The 25,505-nt window shown below is 36.9% G+C and overlaps 1 long non-coding RNA gene across 2 annotated transcripts; it reads left to right on the top strand.

Annotated features, from left to right (window-relative positions):
* Positions 1-1,420: 1,420 nt before the first annotated feature.
* Positions 1,421-17,969, top strand: LOC127059817 (uncharacterized). Of its 2 annotated transcripts, none has more exons than XR_007777983.1 (6): positions 1,421-2,030; positions 5,054-5,170; positions 8,031-8,216; positions 8,361-8,564; positions 16,576-16,733; positions 17,831-17,969. It is a non-coding gene; the product is annotated as an uncharacterized LOC127059817 (long non-coding RNA). The 2 variants fall into 2 exon arrangements; XR_007777982.1 differs by having other exon boundaries at positions 16,576-16,729; positions 17,831-17,952.
* Positions 17,970-25,505: the final 7,536 nt, after the last annotated feature.

Raw genomic sequence — 25,505 nt, 5'->3', positions numbered from 1 at the left:
ATTTTTGGAGCTCTACTGGAAAGTGACACTGATGGCCATAAGGACCAGAATCACAGTCCATCTCACTAGCAAGTGCTGTAAGTTAAACCAACTTGTTGGAGGATGTGAGTAATAACAAGTGCTCTGTTTTGTCTCTAGCTGATGACTGTAGGTACTTTGAATTTTTGATGTTAGTGTGATGCATGAAACATAAATTATAATACTTGAGAAATATGTATCCAAGCCGTCATTTCTTATTAAGTTGTTTCAGGGAGCAGGCAGGAAACCTGCTGCTAACTGAGAAGTTATAATTGTCATTGCCATCAGTGCAATATCTTTGGTCTTGGCATGTGACTTAACTTTAAGGATGTCTTTTCTTTCTTGAATTTGTCTCTTCTGCTTTTCCACTTTTGGATGTTTGTTTAGCATTATGTATATCAGATGGATACCCTGGAAGAAAGAAGTCAAGTAGCTATGAGGAAGAGGGACTTGGCCACTGTCTGTTTTCTGGAACAACACTGAATACATTGAGTACCACTCTTTGTTAGATGATAAAATTGTATGTGTGGAGCACTTTCTGCTCAGTGGAAAATTTCTTTGTAAAGGGAAGTTTGAATTTTATTAAAATTCTGAGGGTTCAAAATGTTCATGAGACTTACTGCATTCTAAAGAAGAGGTATTTCCATTCTTGCAGAGGTTCCTTTGCTTTCATTTCCCATGCCTATTATTGAAACATAAATAATTCTACTATTCTGTTGTCTTGTCTAAAATCTCTTGTTCATCGTGTTTCTTTTATTTTTTTTTATTTTTTTTTAGGTCCAATGCTCTACATAAGTTAATGAATCTTCAAATCAGAAGAATTTTTAATAGTTGTTTCAGATCAAGTTGACCATAAGCTTTCTAAAATTCAATTGGTGAATTTAATTTAAAAGGGGATCTCAAATTTTAAGGAAAGCAGCTCAGGTTTAGTTAAGCTTCTCTAGTTTCTGTTTAATATATATTTTTTATCTATACATCCGTAAGGACAAGTATACATGTATATATGCATATATATGTAATCCTCCTCTCTATATGTGTGTGTATATGTAGATGTATATATGTGTATTTATATTGAGAAGGATGGATTGAATGATGTTTTAAATGCCTTCTGTCCCTTTAAGCCATGCAACAATAGAGATATTTTGCAGACTTTCAAGCCATTCTTTGGGAGAGGAACTCTTTGAAATTAGCAGCAATCCTGGACACTTTTAAAAGATGGATGTGGATCACAGCACTATACCCATCCCCTCAAATGCCCATCCAAACTATTTCTTGCTGTCAGACAACAAGTCCTGGTCCCTGATTCTGCAGCACTGACAACCTCAATAGGGTTATTACTTGAACCACATGCAACAGATGCAGAAAAGGAAGAGATGGTCAAGAGTAAATGACTCCATAATATTTCTCAAGAATGACTTCAGTCATGCGAAGTGCATTTCTCTCTTGCTTAAAAAGAGGGGGGAAAGGGAGCCCACCAATTAAGCCTTAACACTATGCTTCTGTGTTTTATTTGATTGAATTTACTTGTTCATTAATATTTTTATGTGTTTGCTTTGCTTTAAGTTTTCAGGTGTTCTGTGCTAATTACCTCAACATTTCCTTACATTGCATGTTCCTGAATGGAGAGGCTCACTCATGAAACCAGAGAAAGGTTGACGAAGGAAGTGTGAGGAGGAGAGTACACAGCTGTGGGTGAAATAATGAGACACCCATAGAATCATAAAGGCTGGGAAAACCCTCCAAGATCATTAACTCCAACCTTGACCCAATACCTCCATTAAACCTTGTGATGAAGTGCCATGTCTACTTGTTTTTTGAACATTTGCAGGGAAGATGACTCTGCTACTTCCCTGAGGAGTCTGTTTCAATGCTTAGCCACTCCATGAGTGATCCAATGTTTATGCAGGACCAGGAATCCATAGATTACATTTTCAGTCTTAAAACTGACCTCTTGAGACCTTGTGGATAGCAGCTGAGAGACCTGGGGATGAAGATCTCAAGGAAAACTGGAGGTAAGGATTCAACATTACAGCTCTAAAACTTTGGTCCACACTTAGTATACGGGCAAGTATAAAAATAACCCTAAATACATTTGGGTTTCTTTTAGAGCTCTTTACCTTGGACACTTTTACTGAACGTATTTTAAAAAATTTAATGATGTTTGCTGTCTGTTCCCAATTCTAGGGAAAATGTTCTGTTGACTTAATGTGTCCAAAGTAGGAACATTGTACATTTATTGTAGTGTTCTCAAGTTTCATTCAAGAGATTTAATAAGCGTTTATCAATGTTTTACCAGCACTGTCCTCCTAAGAATCAACTAGAATGTTTAGAACAAAAACTTGTTTGTTGGTGGAAGGCAATTTTTCACCTAAATAGTCATGTGTTAAAGGCATTTTTGATGACAGAATTTAACTGTGGATCTCCCTTATTAATAGATTTCAAGGCCAAACAGGAGCATTAGTTTACATGGTATGCCTTTCACAGAATAGGATTTCCATACTGCACAAAGATGATCTAGAAGGCCCACCTGAAACTTTTATTTTTATGTTTGGTCTTGCATTTCAGTTAATCCTGAAATGCAGTCAAAAATGTAATGTCTGCTCCTCTCCAACCTCTGCGAAGAGCAGAGCTGAGGGATACAGAGGGATCACATAGCTCAAATAGCCAAAGATTCTGGGTCAGGGGGTTCAGCACAGCGTGTGAGAGATAGTGGACTTAATCCACTGTCTGATTTACAGCAGAACCTTGGTCTTGGTCAACCTCTCACATTCCAGTTGAATGCATGAAACATGGGGAAATCCACTGCTGCATTTTGATATGTACAATTTTTATACAAAACTGTTGTAAAGTTGGTTCTGTCTACTGCCCTGCTGGGACAACAAAAATAATTTTTGAAACATGAACAATTCTGGTTAAATGAAAATTCTTTTTCCAGATGATCTGAGCTAAAAAACTCACAAGAAGCATACGATTTTGATTTGGCAAACAAATACTGAAAATGTCTCAATTCACCCCTACCTCAAAATTAAAAGGTTTTTCTGTACATAACCTGAGGCATGTTAAATCCCTTTACTGTAAAAATCTACAGAGTAATCTTAACCTTGAAGGATTAGGGCATCCCTTTTTTGTGCAGGTAGGTCAGGTAATTAGTAGCTAATCACTTTGCCGGTGTGCAAATTATCTTGTCCTGGGTGCACTAATAATGCCCTGAGCAGCTCCTCCTGGGGCTCCTCCCCATACCCATGGGACTCTGCAGAAGCTCGTCCCTGTGGTCTCACTTTCTCTCAGGTACAGGCTGTTCCTGTCTTGCAGCCTCCCCTCAGCCCTGCCCCTGGGGGTGCTTAGACCTGGCTCTGGACCTGTGCTCCAGGTGTGCTCTCCCGGTGGACCTCAGTGGCTGTGTGCTCTTGCTTGACCTTATGTCTCTCTCTTACCATCCTGGCTGTACTTGCTGGTGAAACCCAGCATCTCTTTCACTGCTGACTGTGTCTTGGGCTATTGATGCACCCAGTTACAAATGCCTGGCACTGCTGCAATTCTTAAGGCCCTCTGGGGCTGGGCCCTTGCTTGATGAGGGTATTGTTTTCTGGGGTAACTTTCTGCTCAGGGTTCACCTTCCCTTGGGGAGCAGGCAGCCCTTGCTGCTCCACGATGAGCATGTGCCTGTTTGCACACAGAGGTACAGAGAAATGGTGCAGAGATGGTGTGTGTGAATTGGAGGCAGTTCTCTTGAAAATTTGAACCATGCTCTTTAATGTAACTTTAATTAGAGAAGTGCTGGCAGACCAAAAATTGAGGCAGTAAAAATAGCACTATTGTAATCTTTGGGGTTTTTTAAAGTGTTTAAAACACTGGATCTTTATGAATCAGAGTTTTGCTATCAGCCTGATTTTTCCAAGTGACTAAATGTGTTTCTGTAGTTATTTTTTCCCTACCATCACTTGCAGGAAATGTGAAGATGTATACTGCATGTGAAAATGGGGACTCTTTCCCAATAATTTCTTTACTATTCATTTCTAATCTGTCTTGCCTCTTAATGCAGCTGAAAAATAAACTTCACATGCATGGAAATATCCATTTTAATGTACAATTTATAAGCAGGTATTTCATTGTGCTCTTATTTACACATTGTCAGAGGACTGCTAGTGTTTATTAAACTTCTAGCCATTTTCTTCAAATAGTGATAGGAAACTTTTCTGAGCAATATAACTTGCAAGGAGGTAATGAGGTTCAGCTGTGTCACAGGATTGTGGAATTAAGTTGAACGAGATTCAGAGTAAACACAGATGTTTGCAAAAGCCCCATGTAACTTTTTCAAAACAACATCAAGGAAAAAACACATTTATCTTTGTGTATATTTTTCCCTTTTAATTACTGTGTCTAATTACACTGTTGTGAGTGAGTCCATGTCCATATTCAACTAGACTTGTGGCTGACATTTTTGTCAGTAGCAGGTATATTACAGAGCAGATGAGCCTTTGGGATGTCTAACAGGAATGTAAGGAATATGGTGGGTTTTTTTTTTTTTTTTGGACCAGACTGGGTTCAACCCCACCCTTGTTAAGAGCTAAGCTGGTTAAGCAAAATGACTTGACATGTTTGGGGCTTTCTAAAACATTCAGTTGTCACTATGAGTATTTTTGTGCCTTTCTTATGAGTGGGTCAAAATCTATTTATCAAACTATTTTATCATGAGTTGCACCACTGAGGTATCTTTTGTGTTCCTGAGGTTTATTTCAAAATGTAATATATCTAAACATTTTCTAACTAGAAAATGTAGAAATGTAGGATATTGTAAAGAATAATCTTTTATCTTTCCCATAAACTGCATTTAGCAAGTTATTCTGTGTAGAGAGTCCCTCTTTGTCACTACATAACAACAGCAGGGAAGGAATTGCACAAACTCAGCTAATGTTTTTCAAAAAAAGGAAAAAGTAGGGAAAGTTGAGGAGAATAAAAGTATGTGTGTTTGTGTGTGGGGTGGGGGTATTTGTTCTGCAAACTGACAAACACTCTCTACTTGTAATGTGGTTAGGAATTACCTGAAACGTGGAAGAATCGTAAAAAGATTGACTTCACTGTAAAGCATGAAGCGGTACCTCAACAGTCCAAAGAAGTGTTGGTTATCAGAAGAAAATGTGTACTTTTGGAGGTGAGATCAGTTCAGTGCTCTGAACCAAATGATTTTTCATTTTTTGTTCTGATAACAAGCTGGAGGCAAGCTTCACTGAACTGAGAAATTGTAAACTCTTAGAAAAGGCTGTCGAAAGATAACAATTCTATGTTTCTGCGTAATGTATTCTGAATGAATCTGATCATTTAAAGCCCACTCCACCAAAATGGGAGTCATGCTTGTGTCCTCTTTATCTTCAATTATGTCTAATCTCTTTCTAATTTAAACATGATAATGCTGTTGTCAGATCAAATACAGATTTTAAATGTTTTTTTCTTCTCCTTTGGCAATGTTTTAAATGTATGTGGGCTTTTAAATGTATGTGGGCAGTACTGACTGAGCCTATAAAAGTTTTAGGTAAATTTAAAGGAAATAAGAATGCTTAAAACTGAAATGGCTCATAGTTCATGAGATGGAACATATTTAATGAATGACAGCTAAGGAAAAGTTAGGCAACAATCTCCATGGATTACCTGTTTAACCTCTAAGGAGCCCTGATTCAATAAGTAAGTTGTATCTTTCAGGTGAAACAGCATGGGTTTAGAAACAGATGTTTTAAAAATAAGAGTGCCCTTTAAGCTATTTACTCAAGTATTTTCCAGGATATCAAGAAGTTAAGAATAACCATGATTTTATGATCTGTTTTGATCTATCTGTCACTGTCAATATCTTGGAGTACCAATCAGAATTTCAGTTAAAATATCAACTGCATCAACATGATTTATCAAGGTATATTCTCAAGTATTCCACATTCTGACAACAAAAAATTGCAAAAAGAGCTTTCCCAAGTAGACATACATTTTTGAGGAAGTGAAACTAGTCTGAGTACATTGCATTTTGAATGTCCATTCTCATGATCTCTGCATTCAAGAAAATGAACAAGTTTCAAATAAAACAACTGATAAATTATTTGGCAGAGGATTTTTTTCTCCTCCATGATCAAGAACTAAATGAAGAATCCACCTGTATTCTTTGAAAATTCAGTTAATGAAACACTGAAATTATTCTAAAATATATTCTGATTGCAGGCTGATTATGAAGTTTGTTCTCAAGTTAGAAGTAATTTCTTTATTTGTGCTTTCCCCTCCTTAGATTTGTCAATGGAGTGGTTTTTGGGTGTATGGGGCTCAGTGACTGCCAAACTGATAAAAATAAGGGGAGAGATGGTGAAGTGTATGGTGCAGTCCCATTTTTTGTTTACTTGTTTTGGGGTTTTAGGGGGGTTGGAGTTGGTACAGAACAATCTTTCAGTTTTGTGTAATCTGTTGACTTGCTGAGGCTGCACTCAGTCTCACTGCCTGTGCCACTGGTAAAGATGTTGAAAACCACCAGTCCCAAGACAGAGCCCTGAGGGACACCACTCGTCACCAGCCTCCACATGAATGCAGAACCACCAACCGTAACCCTCTGTGCCCATCCAGCCCATTCCTTATCCACTGAGTAGCCCACCCTTTGCTTCCATGTCCACTTCCAAGTTGGAGATAAGGGTGTTCTGTGAGACTGTGTTGTGGGCTTTAGGTAGATGACATCATTTTGTCTTCCCTCACAGAAAGCCACCATATTGCTCAGGTGCAGTTTGTCATTAGTGAAAGGCTGGCTGTCTCAGATGATCAACTTGTCTTGTTCACGTTGTTTTATTGTAATATTCACCTTGCTTAGGCTAGCAAGAGCTGTAATGGAAACATATATGGAAGGAAACTCTTTATAAAAAGAATCTTGATTTGCAGCATCATTCTTCTGATTTCCAAAAAATAATCCTAAAAAACCTGTAATAGCTTGAGTTAGGTCCAGAGTTCCCAAGAGCTGGGGTATGTCAAGCCTATGTGGCTATGCTGCTGCAGCTTTTTCACAGAAAGAGTCTCCAGATTTCATGAAGTTTAGCTAGCAATTTTCTGCTGAATATTAGCTTAAACATTCATGTACAAATTTGGACTATAGTTATTAACATTCATATAATGGACTCTATCTGCTGTAAACTTACTTTTATCCCTTTGCTTATGCAAAAAGTTCATGCATTTGTGTGCCTAAGGTTCCAATCCTGAGCAAAAATAACTGAGAAAGGGAGTTGCTTGTTCAAATTTGTGCATAGATAACTTTTGTAGCCTAGTCTGGGTGCTTTTGAATGACAAACTCAGGATAAAATTATATGTGTACACTTGGAGAGCAAAGGTGGTGTTTAGCATTTTATTTATAATAAACCAGCATAAAATTATATTAATTTGTATTATGTCTATAATTCTCTTTTTGTGTTGCTGCCTTATATCTCTCCTTCAGTGCTAAATATTCAAATTGGTTTGCTCCTTTATTTACCTGGAAAAAGCTCGTTTGACTGGTTTGCTCAGCAATGGTCTCATTCATTGTACTGTTAAGAGCAAAGTGGATACTTAAGTGTGACATACTGAGGATAGCAATTATCTATGTGGATAGGAATGAAAAAAAATTATTCAAAACAGGAATAACTTTCTCAAATTTCACCCTAATATCTTGTGTGATTCAAGTAGGTCCTAGACGTTCATTTCTAAAGGGCTGAATGCAGCTGTTAATCTCTAATTAAACAAATGAACAAGTGAAAAGCTCACTTGGGACCCCCAAAAGCAGAATTGTTTCAAACAAATTTCCTAATGTTTATAATTCTCTCAACATGTCCTCCTCTTATCCCTTTCTGTATTTGAAATATTCTCAATTGTCTGTCACTTCTGTTAGACTAGAGAGCAAGTTATCCAGATGAGAGATTACCTGCTTTGCCTTGCTTTTATGTTAATTTGCAGGCTTCATGATTTTAGAAGTGTGTGTGCAGGTATATGTCTAAATACATATATGCTTATACATTTGTTTATAGTGTCCTAATTGACGGGTCCAGCAATTTTCTGTGAAGTGTTGACAGCAAGCAGACCTTTGTTTGGAGAGAAAAAAACGCAATCATCAGTACATTGCAGAGGCCTGGCACTCGCAGTCCCCTATTAGCTTTGTGCATTACTGACCTCCACAGGCATTTCAGGGGAAAACACAGCAGGAAGAGATGAAGGTCAGTACAGAAAGTGTTACTGCTTTTGCAGGCAGGTATCGTGTATTTAATCATTGTCTTACACCATTTTTGCATATAAGGCTGGGCTGTTCTTTCTGGTAAAATTATTGGTCTGTAAGAATTTTTTTCTTATTTCAATCTAAGGGCCAGTGATAAAGAGCTCTGTCAAGTTCCACTGGCTCCATGTCACACTATACTTCAAGATCGAAGTGAAGCTCTGATCACATCAAAGCCCTCTGGGTGCCACTGCATCCAGATCAAGACTCAGTTGGATGCATTATCTTCCTCATTGGTTCACACCAAATTTCTCTGTGTATATGAAACCCAGATTTGAAGATGTGATGAAATGTGAGTAGAACCCCTTCCTGTCCCATTCCAACAGCTGGATTTAATGTCTATTTTCTGTTTGCATAGAATTTATTATTAGTTAAGCAAAGTGATGTGATACTTATAATGCACACGTGTTTATATTTTGATTACAGAAAGGCTCTGTTCTTGAATGGTCAGGATGAGGAAACACCGCAGAGTTATGGGGATATGTCTTAAACAAAACAGGCTCTGGGTATGCCTCATGCTAGCACATATGCAGAATGAATATTTGAGGAACTTTGAAATAATGCCTGTTTGGGTTTTTGATCAACCTATGAACTCTTCCCAAGTGGTCTAAGAAAATATATGAAATTGTTTTGTCTGTGAAGCGAACAATATTACAAATGAAGTCTTAGACTTCTGACTTAGTTTAACTCACTTGCATAAAAAAGCACTAGTAGTTCATTACCATAACCCTCTGGATGGAAATGCATTAGTGGTGTCTGCACGAATAAGCAATGAAGAGTAGTGAGAAGAAAAAGCCTCACACAGTACCATGTGAACCCACAGTGTCTGCCTCAATTTGTACCTTTTCAGTATCTGACAGTGAATGATAACATTATTGCAATGGTATTTACTGGCACTGCTGGAGTATGGGGTCTGTCATTTTTTTTTCTATTCTGAACTGTTGTGCATGGCTTTAAAAAGTGCCCAAAGCTGAAATGTGTTTCAGAGGTCGTCAAGGAGGAAACAAAGTGGGTTTTTTTCACTACTTTTTATGAAATTCGGCAAAACAATTTGAAGCTGGAGGAGTTCCAAACCTAAATGCACGTTATTATGGATTCAGATGGATAAGATGGTTCCTGGTGGGGATAAGTTTGTCATAGTGTCTTTCAGGAAATTATACAACTGTCTTTCGTTTTCTTCTATATTTCTTTAGCCTAAAGAAAGAGGTTTCAAAATGGCCATTTAATAATCCCCAAGAAGAATAACCTTTGCAGCAGTCCTATTTTGTAACATAAGAACTATGAAAACCTGGCCTTGGATGGATTATAACAGAATCCTGTCTATTGACTTATATTTTATGATTAAGTCACTAATCTGGCATCCAGCTTTACTTGCATTTGTTCAGAATGACAGGAGTCCCTTTCAGTGGTCATCACAGATTTCTCTTTTCATCAGCTTTTCCTCAGAGGTAATTGCAGCTGTACACAAGCCATTCAGTCTCCAAAAGAGGACAAAATTTATTTTAATGTCCATGAGTGCACAGTTACCTCAGAGATGAAGTTATTGTTGTGGAAGAATAGGAAAAGCTCCTGCTCTGATGAAACAGAGTGCCTGACAAGATTATGAAGCAAAAGATTTTCCTTATTTTTTTATTTATATTTTTTTTCATGAACAAAACATTGTTCACTTTTAAAAAATATAAGTTCATTTAAGCTTGAACTCATTTTACAGAACCCAAATATTTTGTAGAATTTATTTCTAATACATTCTATTGGTTTTAGTATCTTGTACCATAAAGATTTTGCCGCTGCAATGGAATTGCTGTCGCTCTAAATGGGAGTGTTTCAGCTAAATGGTTTTTGTTAATGAGAATTTTTGATACTCATAAGGTATTTGAAGGTTCAAATTCAATGAATCATTAGTCCCAAAACAAAAACATATGCTTCTGCATGTTAGGTGGACTTTTTTTTTTACATTCTAGTGTACTGATTTACGTGTGGAGGATACTTATAATTGTGGTTATACATCATCTTCGAGTGTCTCTTAGAGCTGTTTGCATAGTGGAGTAATTTCTCAGGAATAAAGTCACTCCACACTGGTGTAGAACACCTAGACAGTGAGTTACTTAGAGTAGTTCTATTGCAACCTTGTTTACTGAATACATATTCCAGGTGATTATTTTCTGGAGAAGTTCAAGAGAGAACTTCTGGGATTTTTTTTCCCCTATTAATTTCATTAAAAGATCCAGTTTTATTTGGAGTCCTTGCTTATACTAAAGCAGGTAAATAATGTACACTTTTCTTTCAGTTTCGTTGAGTATCAAATATTTACCTTAATTGAATTTTCTTTGAGAATCTAGAGACAAATTCAGTCAATACATTTTTTTATTGTAAGAGAGATATACCTGTTTATCTCAGGTTTGAAATTTAGTTTTTTCAGTTTTTTTACTTGCACACCTCTCATCCATTAATGTTACTAAAAAGATACTGAATAAGAAGTGAACTGATTCCTATTTGTGGAATTTTAATACTTTAGAAATGTGTTTTTACTTTGAAAATAAGCAAAAAATCAATCCATAAAGTTAAGGATCCCTTCCCTATAACAAACAGAATTCTAGCACAAAGGATAAAAAATCCTCTTAGATTACTTTTCAGCATCAGTAGGTTTTAAATGTTGAAACTCATATTATTGCATTTGTATACCATACATATTCATAAATATTCACCTGCTGATGAGTTGGAAACCATGGGCATTGCTTAGAATGTAGTAGGAGCTGTTTGTTTATTTTTTAAAATTTTATAGACAAGTATTAAGGATTGGATGAAAACCCCATGGAAACAAATAAATGATGAGCACATGGAGATGGAGCTCAGAAGATTTGCAAATGTGATCATTTCCCTAATGAACAGTGTTTCGCTACTTGAAATAATCTCTCATGTTCTGAGTACTCTGCATTATGTAGGAGCCTGTAGCTTGTTAAATTCCCTTCATTAGAGGGTTTTTGAACTCAAAGGATTAAAAAAATTGGGGAAACGAGTATTACAGGATTGAACTCCCAAATCTCCAAGTACTTCTGAAAATATCCCTCTGAGTTTATTTTTTCTTCCATAACCAGCAAATTACCCAGCTGGCTTTCACATAAGATTCAGAAGTCAGATTCCAAGATGCAGTCACTAACCTGCTTGCTCCTTTACTGCTTCTGTCATTTCATTCACAAAGGTCTGCTGTGTAAGAAATGAAGACTTGTCAAAGGACTAGGAGATGGGATATGTGCTTTTCAATCAAGGATTAATCATCTGAAAAGAGCTGAAGTTTAAGAAATTAAAACTTCTTGTATTTCAGAACCCAGTATTTATGGGCACAATAGCCTTTGTGTTCTACATTTGCAGAATTTTGGATAACTTCATTCCTGCAATGCTTGTACTTTATTTCTAAGGCAAAGTTTGTCAGTGGCATAACACATGGAGGACTTTTTCATTTTACAGCTGCACAGAGGAGCTGTGAGATAAACAGATATGTGTAGCTAAAGCAGTAAGAAAAATGGCAGTAAAAAGAGATAGATGCACACAATGGTGATTGTAAACTAACATCCTAGGGGTGGCTTATAGGAATTAAATATCATCTGGACATGTAGGTACATAGTTTGTGGTGATTGGGAGTGGGGCTGTGGCCCCATCCCTAATAGGGTACAGCTGTGAAAAGCAGGTGAGCAGCATTGACAGCAATGAGCCATTGAGTGCCCAGGTGAACTGACCAGTCACCTAAGGGACCAGAGGGCACCCAGGTGCAATGCATGAACAATGAGGGCATAACAGGTTAGGCAAAGAACAAGATGGGCAGATGCCTTGCAGCCTTCTGAAGTGATATGGTGTTACTCTGTATGGGCAGGCACCTGAAGCCTTCTGATGAGGTATGGTGTTACTCTGTGTGGGTTGAAGCTTTCAGAATTTTTTTTAAATTGTGTTGTGATATTGCATGTATCATTGCAACTGTGATGTATGCTGTGGGAATGTTAGGTGTCTGTCTATTCATACCCTACTTTAAAAACTAAATTAATAAATGAAACCCCCTCCAATATTTTGGGGATATGAATGATCAGGAGGTGAAGGGAACTGCTAACTTAGAGGAAACACATGTAGAAGGTAATAATTCTCATTCTTACCTATCTTAAAAATTTCTGCACGTATGGAGGACTTTTATGAACTTAAACATACCATAGATCACTTTTCCAAATGTTGCAAAGCAATCTATATAGATGAAAATTTCACTTTGGTTTGGGGCAGAAGGATGAGGTCATTGAGTATTTGTACAATATGGATAATATCAAAGTGCAACTGAAGAATGTCTCAGTAGTTGGGGCACTTTCTAAAGGCTGATGAGACAATGGCTGAGATCTCTTGAGAGAGAAAACTGAATGGGAGTCTATCATGTGCTTTTGTTTGAACATAACTCTTTGAGTACCAACTGTTTGAACAAAAACTGTCTACTGAATTTTACACCAACTTTTTTTATAGATTTTAGTTTCCATGGGAAAAGCTTTCCTACTGTATATCTTGATAGTTCCTAATCTTTCTACATATAAGAAATATATTCACTCTTGTGGACAGGAAAGTGCTACTAGCCCTACTTTACAGCTGAGAACTTGAAAGTTCTGTGATTCTTTAAATGACACCTTCAGAGCTTTTGTGAAAGTAAGTCTCCTAAATCCTGGCCAGAGCATTTAATGTTGGTCTATCCCTTCTTGGAAACAAACACTTAATTTCTAATTACATGTCTGTCACCAGTGCAGTGTGTTAATTTCAAATCCTCTTTTTAACCTTAATATTTTATTAAGACCATGCAAGGTTTAAGGAACTTCTTAGAAATTGGCAGACCAAAAATATTTTGCATAAGTGAGTTGGAATATTGTGATAAAAATAATATTAATCCATCTGGAGAAAAGATGTTCTCCCTGGTGAGTCATTTATCAACAAAGTCATTTTGTTATGTGCACGCTTCACATGTGCACGTAACAGAAGCAACTGTTCCTCATTTTGAAGGGTGACCCGATGTGTGTATGTGCTCAAATGGTTTAACTTGTATTTCAGCAATACAGGAATTGTTCTGGTACACAGAGCTGTTTTGCAGATCAGAATTCAGGATTATGATGCTTTAGAAATACCAATGAAAATGACCTTAAAACAATGGAAATACTTTAATTTTTACAGTATCTTTCCTATGATGTCAAACACCTGTTCAGAGAGTAAAGTTATATAGAAAGATTGCCGTATAGAAAAGAGAAGAATGACTTGGCTCTGTTTGGCTCCATTCATTTTGTTCTGCTTTGGTTTCATTTCCTTCAATGACAACTAATATTTCTAACATGTCTACTGTAGTAGTTCTAAAAAGAATTATTGCCAGAAGGATTCTATGATCCTTGTGGAAGATGGGGGTCCCACTTCTTCTCCATGATGCCACTTCCTCTGCAGTTGTTTTACTGAAAATCATTCTGAGGGTAACCATTCAGAGCAGGGAAACTTTTCGTCCAAGATAGCTGTTTTTTTTAGTCACTGTTTTTAGCCAAATAAATTTATTCTAACTGCAGGTTTCTTCAACATCTATCAACAGATTGCAAAGTACTCAAGTTATTTGACAATGTTACCCAAAATTTGGTGACAATAAGAACCTGGCAGTATAAACAATGGTTATGTGTACACTTCAGTGCCCTGTGTTTAGTGAAGGACAAGTCAGATTATTGAGTAGTGTATTTCCTTGTCTGATGTTCTGCTGAATTGAAAGATATGAAGCAAATAATTCTACAGACCTTAGACTCCCTGTTCAGACCATGTTATCTGTTACATCTAATGGGAGAAGCTCAGTGGATCCTGAGGTCACAGCATTGAGGAGAACTCAAGGGAAAATGGGTATCTTTTTTGTCCATTCTGTTAGCCCAGAACCATTTGCTAATTGTACAAAGCATGGTCATTTTCTGTATTCCTTTTTGTCTCCCCTTGAGGCTTGCTGAAGTGTAATTTTATGTAAAGATGATGGAAAGATTGTTGTTGAAGCTGAACGAGAAATCTCAGAATGTAAAGACTTATGTTTCTAATTAAAAGTATCCTTACACTCTGGAAATGAAATAATTTAGCCAGTTTGAAGAACCAGCATAACCATAGCTACCTAGGCTTAGGAGCCAGAACAAGTGTGTACTGAGGTTTAGACAGAATTGCCTGACATGCAGCCTAGGCTCCTGAGAGGAGCAGGAAGTTTGGATGTTCAAAAATGATTAGTGAAATTTTTCTCCTCAAAAAAAGCCCAGACAAACAAATAAAAGAAACCCAAAATACATTAGCATTTTCTGTGGGAAAATTATGCTTTGGGTAAATTTCCTGTTAAGAAAGGCTAATGAAACCATATATTTTCAACCAAAAATAGCAGCTGCTTTTGACTTAGTCAGTACTGTAGTGTGACATAAGGCAGAGGTCCCAGTAACCAAGTAGCTCCACAGTTCATGCTGTTGATTCCCTTGGGCCTATACTGGAAACTGCAGCTAGTTCTTTTTATTTCCCACTCCTCCCCAGTGGAACTCGAGTCTCTGCTGGGCTGTGTATCCCATGACAAACCCTGCTGTCTTCCTGTAGTTCAGCCACTCCTGCCAATAATGGGATGTAATGCAGTCACACAGCAGTGTGCAGTCTGAAATATGGGCTGCCTGGAGAATGTGAGCCATAGAGATTCAGATGGATGCAGAGATTAATATTGACTCAAAAGTTGGAAAATAATATTAACTGAAAAGTTGAAAGTTTGTCTTTTCAGGCAACTATTTTAAAAAAGTTTTGTTCTGAAACAAGTTCTTAAATATAGCTATTAATTTTCATTCAGAAAAAACAGTATCAGACTATTCTATTACATGGAAATTTCATATTTGATCTGCTCAATTTGGGGATAGAAAAGGAAAGAAAAGACAACTGCTTTTCCTTGAAAAAAAGAAAATTGTATTCTCTGAGAGAACCTTGTTTCCCTTTAGCACCTGCTAACCAAATTTCTTCTCTGTTCTCTTGTCTTGCTAATGCACTTAAGTGCCTGATCTACTAAAGGATAGTTTAAGAGTTTTCAAGAGGAAACTAAGAAAAGTCTCACCTTGTTTTCCTCCTGAACTCTCATTCTTGCCTGAGCAAATTCAGTCACTTAAAGCACTTGTACTTCTGTCTGAACCTAAGGAGCAAAGTGAGCAGGGGAAGGACAAGGTTGTATTTTACTTTTTTTGTGGAGGTTTTAACTTTTTCTACAGTAAGTAACTAATTTAATGTTTTCAGTAATATTCAGCTTGTCTGAGAATAATAAAGTCTTATCCATATGCAACTGTAGGTCAGTCAGCTATAGTGCCATCTTGCCTTTGCTGCTCAACTAGTGATTTTGACCTTGGTATGAATGGATCATTCACTCAAGTGATGAGAGTTAATTTAGCCTTCATAATAGCCCAGAGCTCAACCTTTTCAGAGCTGCGATTGTTTCAGTGATGCCAAATTATATGCAATCACTGAGTAATATGAACAGTGATCCACTGCTGTGTCTTTGGATGTAGGCCACCAAAATCATTCTCTTCATACTGGTAGGAAGCAGGCTAAAAATTCATTCAGTGCTGCATGTTGTGGACTGTATGAGCCATGTTACTGCATAAACAGTATACTGGGAGAAAATGAAGTTTGGTGATTTTTACCCTATTTTTTGTTCTATAGCTCTTTTCTCCTTTGAGAGAAGTCTATGGGTTCCATTTAAGGGAAACTGCCATTAAATTCTTTCTCTTGGATTCACAAGCTTTTGTATCCTATTGTTAGAGCTTGGGGAGAAAGGCACAATTGAAGACAAGCATAAAAAATGAGTTATTTTCATCTAGCTCTGTAAATTCACATAAGGTGTGAAGTAGGGCTTTTTATTCAAAGGAGACTGGGTGAAAAGAGCAGAACACCAAAGGTTTTATTCATAACAAACCTGTGTTCTGAGCAGGCAGATCACAGTGTGTTTTACAGGACTGAGGTCTTTCACAGTGGAACTCGTGTAGCTCAGAGCCTGGGGTTAGGATAGAGGTTGTTCTGTCCTCCGGTGTGCTGAGCTGTAGTCGCCTGGCCTGCCCAGGTTTCAGGTCTGTGTGTTTTGCATTTTGACAGGAAACAGGTTTAGCAAGAAGATCTTCAGAAGCACCATGACAAAGTCTGTGATGTTATTCTCACTTATGAATGATTTTCATATAAATTGCTTCTTTAAGATGTTAGAGGAAGTAGTATTTACATTAGCTAGAATAACAGTGAATTTAGAAGGAACTCTGCCACTTTTTTTTTTTCAGAAAAAATTATTGAAGCAGCAGCAGCATGTGAAAATAAACTATGAAATCAGTCAAAACAATTGATTTTATAGATATTGAGACTATGCTGAGGATGTTGAAATCTTCAAGGATGTAGAAGAATGGTTGGAAATCATCTGAAAGTCTGCAATCACAAGTAGGTATGCAAACCTGTTATGCACAAAATGTATAAAAATGGTAATTTTAAACAAAGCAGAAATCTTACGGTATAAGTCCAATCCGTGAAAATTTAGTGATTTATAAAATTTAAATGCCAAAATCTAGTGATCTCTTGAGAAAATAACACTACTTGCCACTAAATCAATCTACTAAGGATGTTTGTTTTCTTTCACCAGTGCAAACATTCCCCTGTTGCAAAGGTGGGATTCTGCATGAAACAACTTTTCAAAATCAGTGCCCTAATATCTTTAGCAGGCTCTGTCAGAAAGTTTTGTCTTGCAACCATTTAAAAAGTATATATGTGCTTACTGTTATTTCATAGCAAGTGTTATTTAGAAGGACTGTTCTGGGGTCCCCTTCCCTCCCTCCACCCTCCCCCCAAAAAAAACCAAAAAACAAAACTAACTTTATTGTTTTTGTTCAGAAACATCACTTTTTAAACTAAGATTTCCAGATGCTTGGGAATAAATCTAATTCATAGTGACTGCCACTGGCTTCTAGGGCCATGAAGACAGGCAGTCTGGGCCACCTCGTCAGTGTTGCCATTCCCATCAGGCTGGGGAATTACATAGCAGCCTGATGAAGGAAGCTGTTCTGGGATCCTGCTTTTCTTGTTCCTCTGACACAAAGAAGCCATCGTGATCAAGGCAATCAGGCTCCAGAGAGTTGTTGTTTCCCTCTCCTCCCCAGCCCCTGCATTTCCTGTAGTAAACATAAAGTGTATTGTGAGGGGTTTGGAAGCAGAGTTTTAAAGTATATGTGTGATACTTTAAACATCAAGTAACTTTCTCATGTGTGCAGTTACAGAGTAGCATTCCAAGTGCAGTATCAGACTAGTATTTATCTGTTCCGAAGTTAAGTTCTGGGAACCAGCAGAAAAATGTATTCTTGTAATTCGGGAGTAAAATTAAAATTGTAAGAAAACAATACCATTATTAGTTTGTGGAAGTTATTTGCTTTGATTAAAAGCACCAATAAATGTGTCTTGGTTCTATAACTGCTCCATTTAGCACTTGACATATAATAGGTTTTTTTCCCCACAGTGTAATATCTCCATTGAAATATAATTATTTTGCAGATTGCTCAACTGAATGCCCTTATAAACATGCTGTTAGGGGAACTCACCCCTGGTGATCATCAGAACATCATGACAATGTGCACAATTGATGTACATGCGAGGGATGTTGTAGCCACGCTTATAGCACAGAAGGTAATTTGTTGCAGAGCAATTACACTAATGCATTTTTAAAAGCATAAAATAAAGAATAATTTCATTTGTTGAAAAGATATTCTGCTGGCTTATGTATGGCAATGACAGAATATTTTGATTAAATCAATTTTTGTCCCGTTATGTTTTTTGCTTTAGATTTAGCTAATTACATTTACCAGTTAAAGAATTCACATTTAAAAATATATGGATATTTTGTCCAAATATTTTAAAACGTCCATTAAAAATGTATGCTGCAATGTGACAGCAGGTTTCTCATTAATTTGCCTCCCATTACTGATCTTTTCACAATTAATATAAATCTCACACTTATTTGAGGTAGCTAGAAAGCTTAATATATACAAAATATAAGACAGCAATTGTTTCCAGATAGCTTTTGGGTTTTTTCTATAAATAGATTTTATTTTCCTATCAGTTTCTGAGGTGGAGTCTGTACTGCTAACCCTTTCCATGCCTGTCTTCTGCACTGCTGGTACCTATTTATAGTAATTTGCTACTCCATCTCCAGACTGCGAGCACTCAGATGGGAGGGAAGGAGGTGGTGAGAGGCACCATGCAATGTCTGTTCCGTTATGCATGGTAGGGCAGGTGAGAGAGAGCTGTTCTATCCTTCACTCCTCCTGCCTGCAGCCAGCTGACCTCCAAAGGGGCACAGAGCCCCAGTTTGAACTAGCAGCTTCATTCCAGAGTCAGACATCTAGAGCTTTTCTGTTTATTAGTGAGGAGCAACAAAGGAGAAGAGAAAAACTGTGTAGGTATGAAGTGTGTGTGTGTAGTGCACATGTATTCACCCATCCTCTGTAGCCTGTCATCTTTCTATGCATGCGTTGCATTTTAACCTTTATTCACTGTAAAATCCAGCTTTTGGCAACACGTATCTGCCAAGATCAAGGATTGTGCTGTTTCTCTGCATTTCCAAACACCCTCCTATCCCCACAATTGTAAGTAGTTCATTATTTTGCTTTATTACAGATCATAATTTTGCTGCAGACCAGACACAGTATTTTGGTTTCTCAGAAATCCAGTCTTTACATAAATGGCCTAAATAAATAGTTCAAGATGAAGACAACAGTGAACTTGTGAAAGTAAAAATTGTTTTGCTTGAAAGAATGAAATAGAAAAAAAACCACAGTAAATTATTTTAGTATGCCATGAAAACTTGTCTAGGACAAAATAGTCTTTTAGCCTTTTTAACTGGTATTCTGTAAAACTGAGGGAAAAAAGCAAAGCCAAAAGCAACATGAACAACAAAAAAAAACCCCTCAACACTCTTACAGTTGCTGAACAGAATCCATTTTACTGAGCATAATCACTTTGTTGTGGTGTGATGCATAATAGCAGTTGCATCGAAAATTTGCAGCAATTTAAAATATTCTTTTCACTGAAATTGTTTATCCACATTGCCAAAGCCTTTAAGGAAGTACTGATGTTTTTCATATTGTCAGGAGCAGCTGTTTCTATCTGCTGTGGCTGTCTAACCGCTAACTAGGCAGATGGCACACAGTAGCTGAGGTGTGTCTGTTGTGTACAGGATCAACTTTTCTGGCTTATAGGAAGCACAGCTGCCATGCTATTATGATGATGATGATCCTTATGTATTGCAGACATTGGAGGCCTTATATAGAGCTGCATACTTTGAAGGGGTGATTAGGGTCTTTAGTACACTGAATAAGTACTTAAAATAATCAAACTGACAAGCTGTGTGGAAATATGGAATCCCTATTAATGAGAATTTTGGGTAGGGATCAGGGGACTCTGTAAAAAACAAGTAAAAGTATTTGCCACAGATAGAAACATCTCAATATGATATAGCATGTTAATATCTGTATAAATTCAATATCTACTGGAGACAAATACGTTTATGAATGAATAAATATGTTTTATATCATTAACTCTGGTCAGTGATCCAAAGAACATGTTGTAGAAAATACTGGATGGTGAAAACTAGAGAAGGCCTAAAATTTTTGTCTCAGTTGTCAGAAACTTCATCCATGGAATATTGGAACCAGCAACACTTCTTTTCCTGTGTCTAGCTTGTAGTAATTAATACATTAATATCTACTCTTTTTTTTTCTCCAAAAAAACTACTTCCTTAACATTCTTGTGCACTGGGGTAGCATAAGAGAGCTGGAGGTGATAGTAAGATGTGTCTGGGGCTTAAGGAAGCAATGAAGTGCTGACCAGATGCTGCATTTCCTGTTGATTTAAGGCATTAGTTCATTAGGCCACTAATCAAAACCATGTGCTCTGCTAACAAACCATTTCATCACCTGAGTGCTGGAGCATGCACATACTGTTTCCAATGAATTGATCCAGGTCAATGCAAAGTCTACCATCAATTGATGCGAATAAAATGTCTGAAAATGGTTGTCCTTGTTATTGTTTGTGTCTTCATATAACTCAGCTGAAAATATTGAATTATTATATCTTTTCTGTGTCTTTTTAGGGGAGTTTATGTTCCATCAAGTATCCCCCCTTGTTATAAAATTTTAAAAAATTAAAATAATTAGGAACCCATCAGGTTGATGTACATAAATGTTTGTTTTTCAGAAACCCAATAGCTAACCTTTATTCTCTAAAGAAAGATGTCAAGGTATTGAGAGACATGGAGATTGATTCATCATTGTAGTCCTGAGTTAAGAGCTGAAACTACTTGAAATACAGACTGGGCAACGTCACCTTCAGAGTGCTTATGCTGACCACTACTGTGTGTAAAGCAAAAATGTCCAACTTCAAAGCTTACAGCTTGTTCTTGATGGCAGTATAAACAACATAATAAAATCATATTCTGCAGTTGTTTCTAAAGCATGGCAACCCTAAAAGCCTGAACAAATATAACTTAAAATTGTGAAACATGTTTGTTTCTTCAACTTAATGCAGTGCTATCACTCTCCAAGTATAAGTTTGTAAGTTTGGAAATAATTATAAGAGCAATAACTTCCTTGCATGTGATAACACCAGCTCATGAGAAAAGTGGGCAAGTTTGATCACTTAGATTTATCAAACAGGAAGAGGGAGATATCAATTATCTCTTAGTAAAGCTGTGGGATCGTTGTGTTGGAGAGGTGTAGAAGAACAAAAAAGGATGATGACTCATGGAGTGAAAGGGGGAAAGATAGAGCATCTTGATCAGGAAAGGACAAAAGAAATAGTCTTCCTCAGAAGCCAATGGAGGCAGACCTGCAAGCAAAGTACAAGGTGAGCAGTTTACAGCAATAACAAGAAATACTGCAGGGTTAGAGGATCCTGCAGAGATGGTCACAGAAGAAAGCAGAAGTACTGCAGTGCTAAGGGAAAAGGTTTTTACAAAGTCACAGATATCAGAAAGCACATGCAAGACAATCACAAAGGTGAAGAAGATGAAGATCAAGGGTGGAGAAGAGGACTAATGAGCCTGGGAGATTTAGGACAAGCAAGGAGAAGCACTGGTGCCTGCTGCACATAGATGAAAGAAGAGAGATTGATAAATCGAAGGGATTTCTTAAAGCAGGTAGAAAATGTCACTGCGTAGGAAGTGAAGAAATCTTCCTTGATTGAGACCATAAAAATTTGGTGAGGAAAAATGAAAGGACAGGAATAGGTGATTGTTCTTCAAGAACATTTACATATGGTAAGAAAAGAGAAGAAATTCCTACTTTGTTTTTTGAGGTAGTGCTGGCATATGCTTCTTTCAGGGTAGGATGGTTTTGTGGTTGGAGAGTTGGGGAAACAGCACTATGGATGGAATTATGGAAACATCAAATGAAAGAAGATGTATGCATTGTGGAATTTACTCTTGGAGCATCACAATCAAAATTATACTCTTCTGATTGCCCGTGCTCAGTTTTGCATTCCTGACTCTGGTAAATAACTTAGGATAAAAAAAACCTGAACAAACCAACCAAATCAACAAGACCTTGCAAACTTAGCTGGGGTAATTTATTGGGTTTTTTAAGGAAACCATGTATTTTGGAATGAAACCTGCTCTGTGGGTAGCTGTGGTGCTTTCTTTGGGTTCAAACTACCAGAGTGTGTCAGGCTTTCCTCAGGTAGCCTTCATGTTTCCTGCTGGGACACATGACCTACAAGATCAAAGCTGTCAGCTCACCCTTCCCTAGTGCTGCTTTGTGTTTCAATAATTTCTGGTCTGGCTTTTTCTCTCCCCATAGGTAGAACTTGCAGACATGGTAGGCACAGTAAGTCCTAGACATAAAGAATATATATTATGCAATTTTAGCTGACATAGTATTTTTCAGTTGATTGAAGTATTTTTCTGCAGAAATCTCAGAAATGTTGACTATACTTGTCTGAAGTCAGTCTTACTAGAGTAATTCTGAATAAAATTTGGCCCTGAGCACTCAGATTAAAAATGTGGCACAAAGTTTGAACCAAGTCTAATCTGGTAGGATTGAACACTGCATTTCACTGAGACCAGAAGAATTTTTATATAGAAAGAAGAAACTGAAAAGAATCTTCTCACTGTGTCTTATTTTACTGCTTACTACTGGTATGGTGTCAGTCATAATTGTTACTCCAAATTCATCATCTAAAATAACAACAGGAAAGAGTAGGCTTTGACAGAAAAAAAAATTGTTTTGAGTCATAGACGTTAACATATCTCAATAGCCTTTCTCCTTTTTTGCTTTGTTTCTCAAGCTAAGCAACCTGAAAACTGAGACAGAAGCACACAGAGTCCATGTGCTGTATATGTAAAGTTTTGTTTTCTCTTGATTTTATTTATTCAGTGTAACAAGAAACATGAAGCCAATGACAGCAGTGTTCAGGAAACACATGATTGGTATCCTTTGATAGTGAAGTAATAAAATTGGACTGTAGCACTGCATTTTTCTTCATAGGCCTCTCTTTTGAGATGAAATATTGCTATTCCACAGTCATGAAACTGATGTTCTCTGCTTCCAAGTTATACCATGCTTTAAAATTTGGTCAATATAAAAGAAAGAAAATATCTATGTTATGATCATCCTTTCTTTACATGCATTGTTTTATGTAACGGATCTCGCTTGAGTTTTCTAATAGTTTTTTACCTTCTAGAGTCAGTAGATTGGCCCTGCAAATACTTGAGTATCTTGTTGATCAGATGTGGTCAGCAAGAGAAAGGAAGAAAATATTTGGGCAGAATAACTCACAGATATTAATTCTTCAAGAGCTGCCCATTAACTAGCATTCCTTGACATTCATAAATCAATTGAAGAAAGAACTTTATTCTACAGGAAGAAAAAACCCTGAAGTATACCTGGTGTGAGCTGGCCAGGTGTACTTAGTATCAGAAACAAGAAGATGAATAACAAATTGTGACTTCACTGGATTTTCTCCATCCAATAACTCCATCTCTTTTTTAACTGGGGAGCCCAGAACAAGAGCATTGTACTGTCTTCATCTCACTTAGTAGTGTCTTATGCCTCTGTATACTTCTAGTGCTATAAGATTTATTTACCAAATAAATATTCACTCTAATTTCTATATATGACTACATGTTCTCTGCTTAAATTTGCTCTGCATTTTTATTAAATGAATGTGAGACTTCATAATTTACAAATTACAACAGTTAATCCCTTCTGCTAAGAAAAACACGTAATAGTCCATCAAGGCAGTTGTTTAATTTTGTTCAAGAATTTTTGAAATGAAAACAGTAAAACAAGGTTAATCATCACCTATCAAAGCAGCCCTAGTGTTTTCCTGTCTTACATCAAGACCAGTAAAACAGGGAAATCAATTATTGCATTGTCTTAAATTCAGAAGAAATGCAACTCCCTTTTTACAGTAAGACAACATACAAGATCTCATCAGCAACAGTGCATGTATAAATTAAATGTATACATTCCCAAATTGATTCTGTAAAGAGAAATCTACAGGCAAGGGCAGAATTGTGTATAAAACTATACTTTTCTTTTTGCTAGTGATGCACTTCACATAATTCATTCTGATTTTAATTTTGATGATTTTTAAAATATTGTTCTCTCTAGGGCAGGGATAATGGTTAATTTTATTAGTATTTTTGGTACTGGAATTATTTTTGTTTGTACAAGACATTGCTCTTGTGTCCTTTAGTCTCTTCTATTGTGTGTTCTCCTGTGATCAGGTCTGCTTGTCTAGCATATTTCAATATACTGCATGTAATAGCCATTAAGGGTCTTTTCCAGCTGAAATATTTCTATGATTCTATGCTTGTGTGGATCTCTGGGGTTAGCCTCATAAAGGCAGGCTACTTTCCAATCTCTCTAGAATAGCCTGTTTCTAAAGTAAATAAGTCCCTTGAAAGACACAGCGGAGCCCTCTTCAGAAAGGTGGACTTCTCACTTTCCACCTAGTGAATGAAAAAGTATCCCTTTGTCTATCATTGATCAGAAAAGATGAGATGTGCCATTGGAGTTTTTCTGCTGACAGGGTTATCCTTCTAACATGTGTACCAACAAAAATGCCTATAGTGCTTCCTGAAATCTTTGTGAATCAAATGGACTATGTTTAAAACACTCCACAGAAACGTCTGTCTTGTTGTTCTGGGCCCTCATCACTGCAGCTGGCTCTTTTTCTCTTTTATTATTGCTAGTTTGAAGTATCTATAAAGGTTTATGGCAAACTGGAGTACAGGAATGCTTTTATGAACTCAGTTATATCTCTGTACATTTGCTTTCTGTTGTGGTTCTTTGAGTTAAGACACTGCAGGATGGGGTTTGGCCAAAGAATAAAGTTAAATTAGCAATAAAGTGATTTTTCAAGCTTATGTTTGTGTTATCCTATGGCACAGTAACCTTTTATTTTGATTTTTTCCAGCGAGATTGCTGAATTGGAAATGGCAGGTTTTCATGGTAGTAAATCCAGGGGGGAAAAAAAGGGAAAAAAATTAAAAGGAAAAACAGAGTCTTCCACAAAATATCAAAACTCTTTTTTGGTGGATACAAAACCCCCTCTTCTCCTCTCTCCCCTTTTTTTTTTTTTTTTAATGGATTATAGTGCTTGACCATAAGTTACTCTCAATAAGAACCAGGTAAAGGCTAGAGCTGAAGGTCAAGATACTGACCTGAGGACAGTTTGGTAGATAGATCTGAGATAATTGAAACTTTAAGCTATAAGGGCATATTCCATTGCAAAACAGGCTACAGAAGATTGCAAGGGAGCTAAAATGATTAAGAACTTAAGCTATATGAGACTGTGTGGCAGAGAAAAAATTTTTAACTTAAAAAAACTGGGTATTTTCTTCCCCTAAAACTACCTGAAATATATAGATGAAAGATGCTATAAAATAGTAAAGCATTGCTGGTTTATTAGAGGTTTTTTTCTGACTATCCCAAGAGATTTACCACAAATTCTCCTGTGTATATATGCTAAACTCAGGTTTCAATACATTTCTCATTTTATTGAATCATGATTCTAGGAAAGCATATAGGCCTTCTTTTTTGAAAATTGCTTGGTATAAAATCAGTCCTACGTGCTTACCAAATTCTGAAACGTTTATGGTTTTTTAATCTCAGGCAAGGAAATATTTATTGATCTGTTAACTACTAATGGAGTTTTCTTAATCTTATCT

This window comes from Serinus canaria, chromosome 7, assembly GCF_022539315.1.
Source record: "Serinus canaria isolate serCan28SL12 chromosome 7, serCan2020, whole genome shotgun sequence".
In the NCBI taxonomy this organism is placed as follows: domain Eukaryota; kingdom Metazoa; phylum Chordata; class Aves; order Passeriformes; family Fringillidae; genus Serinus; species Serinus canaria.
This window is presented reverse-complemented; position numbering and strand designations above follow the sequence as displayed.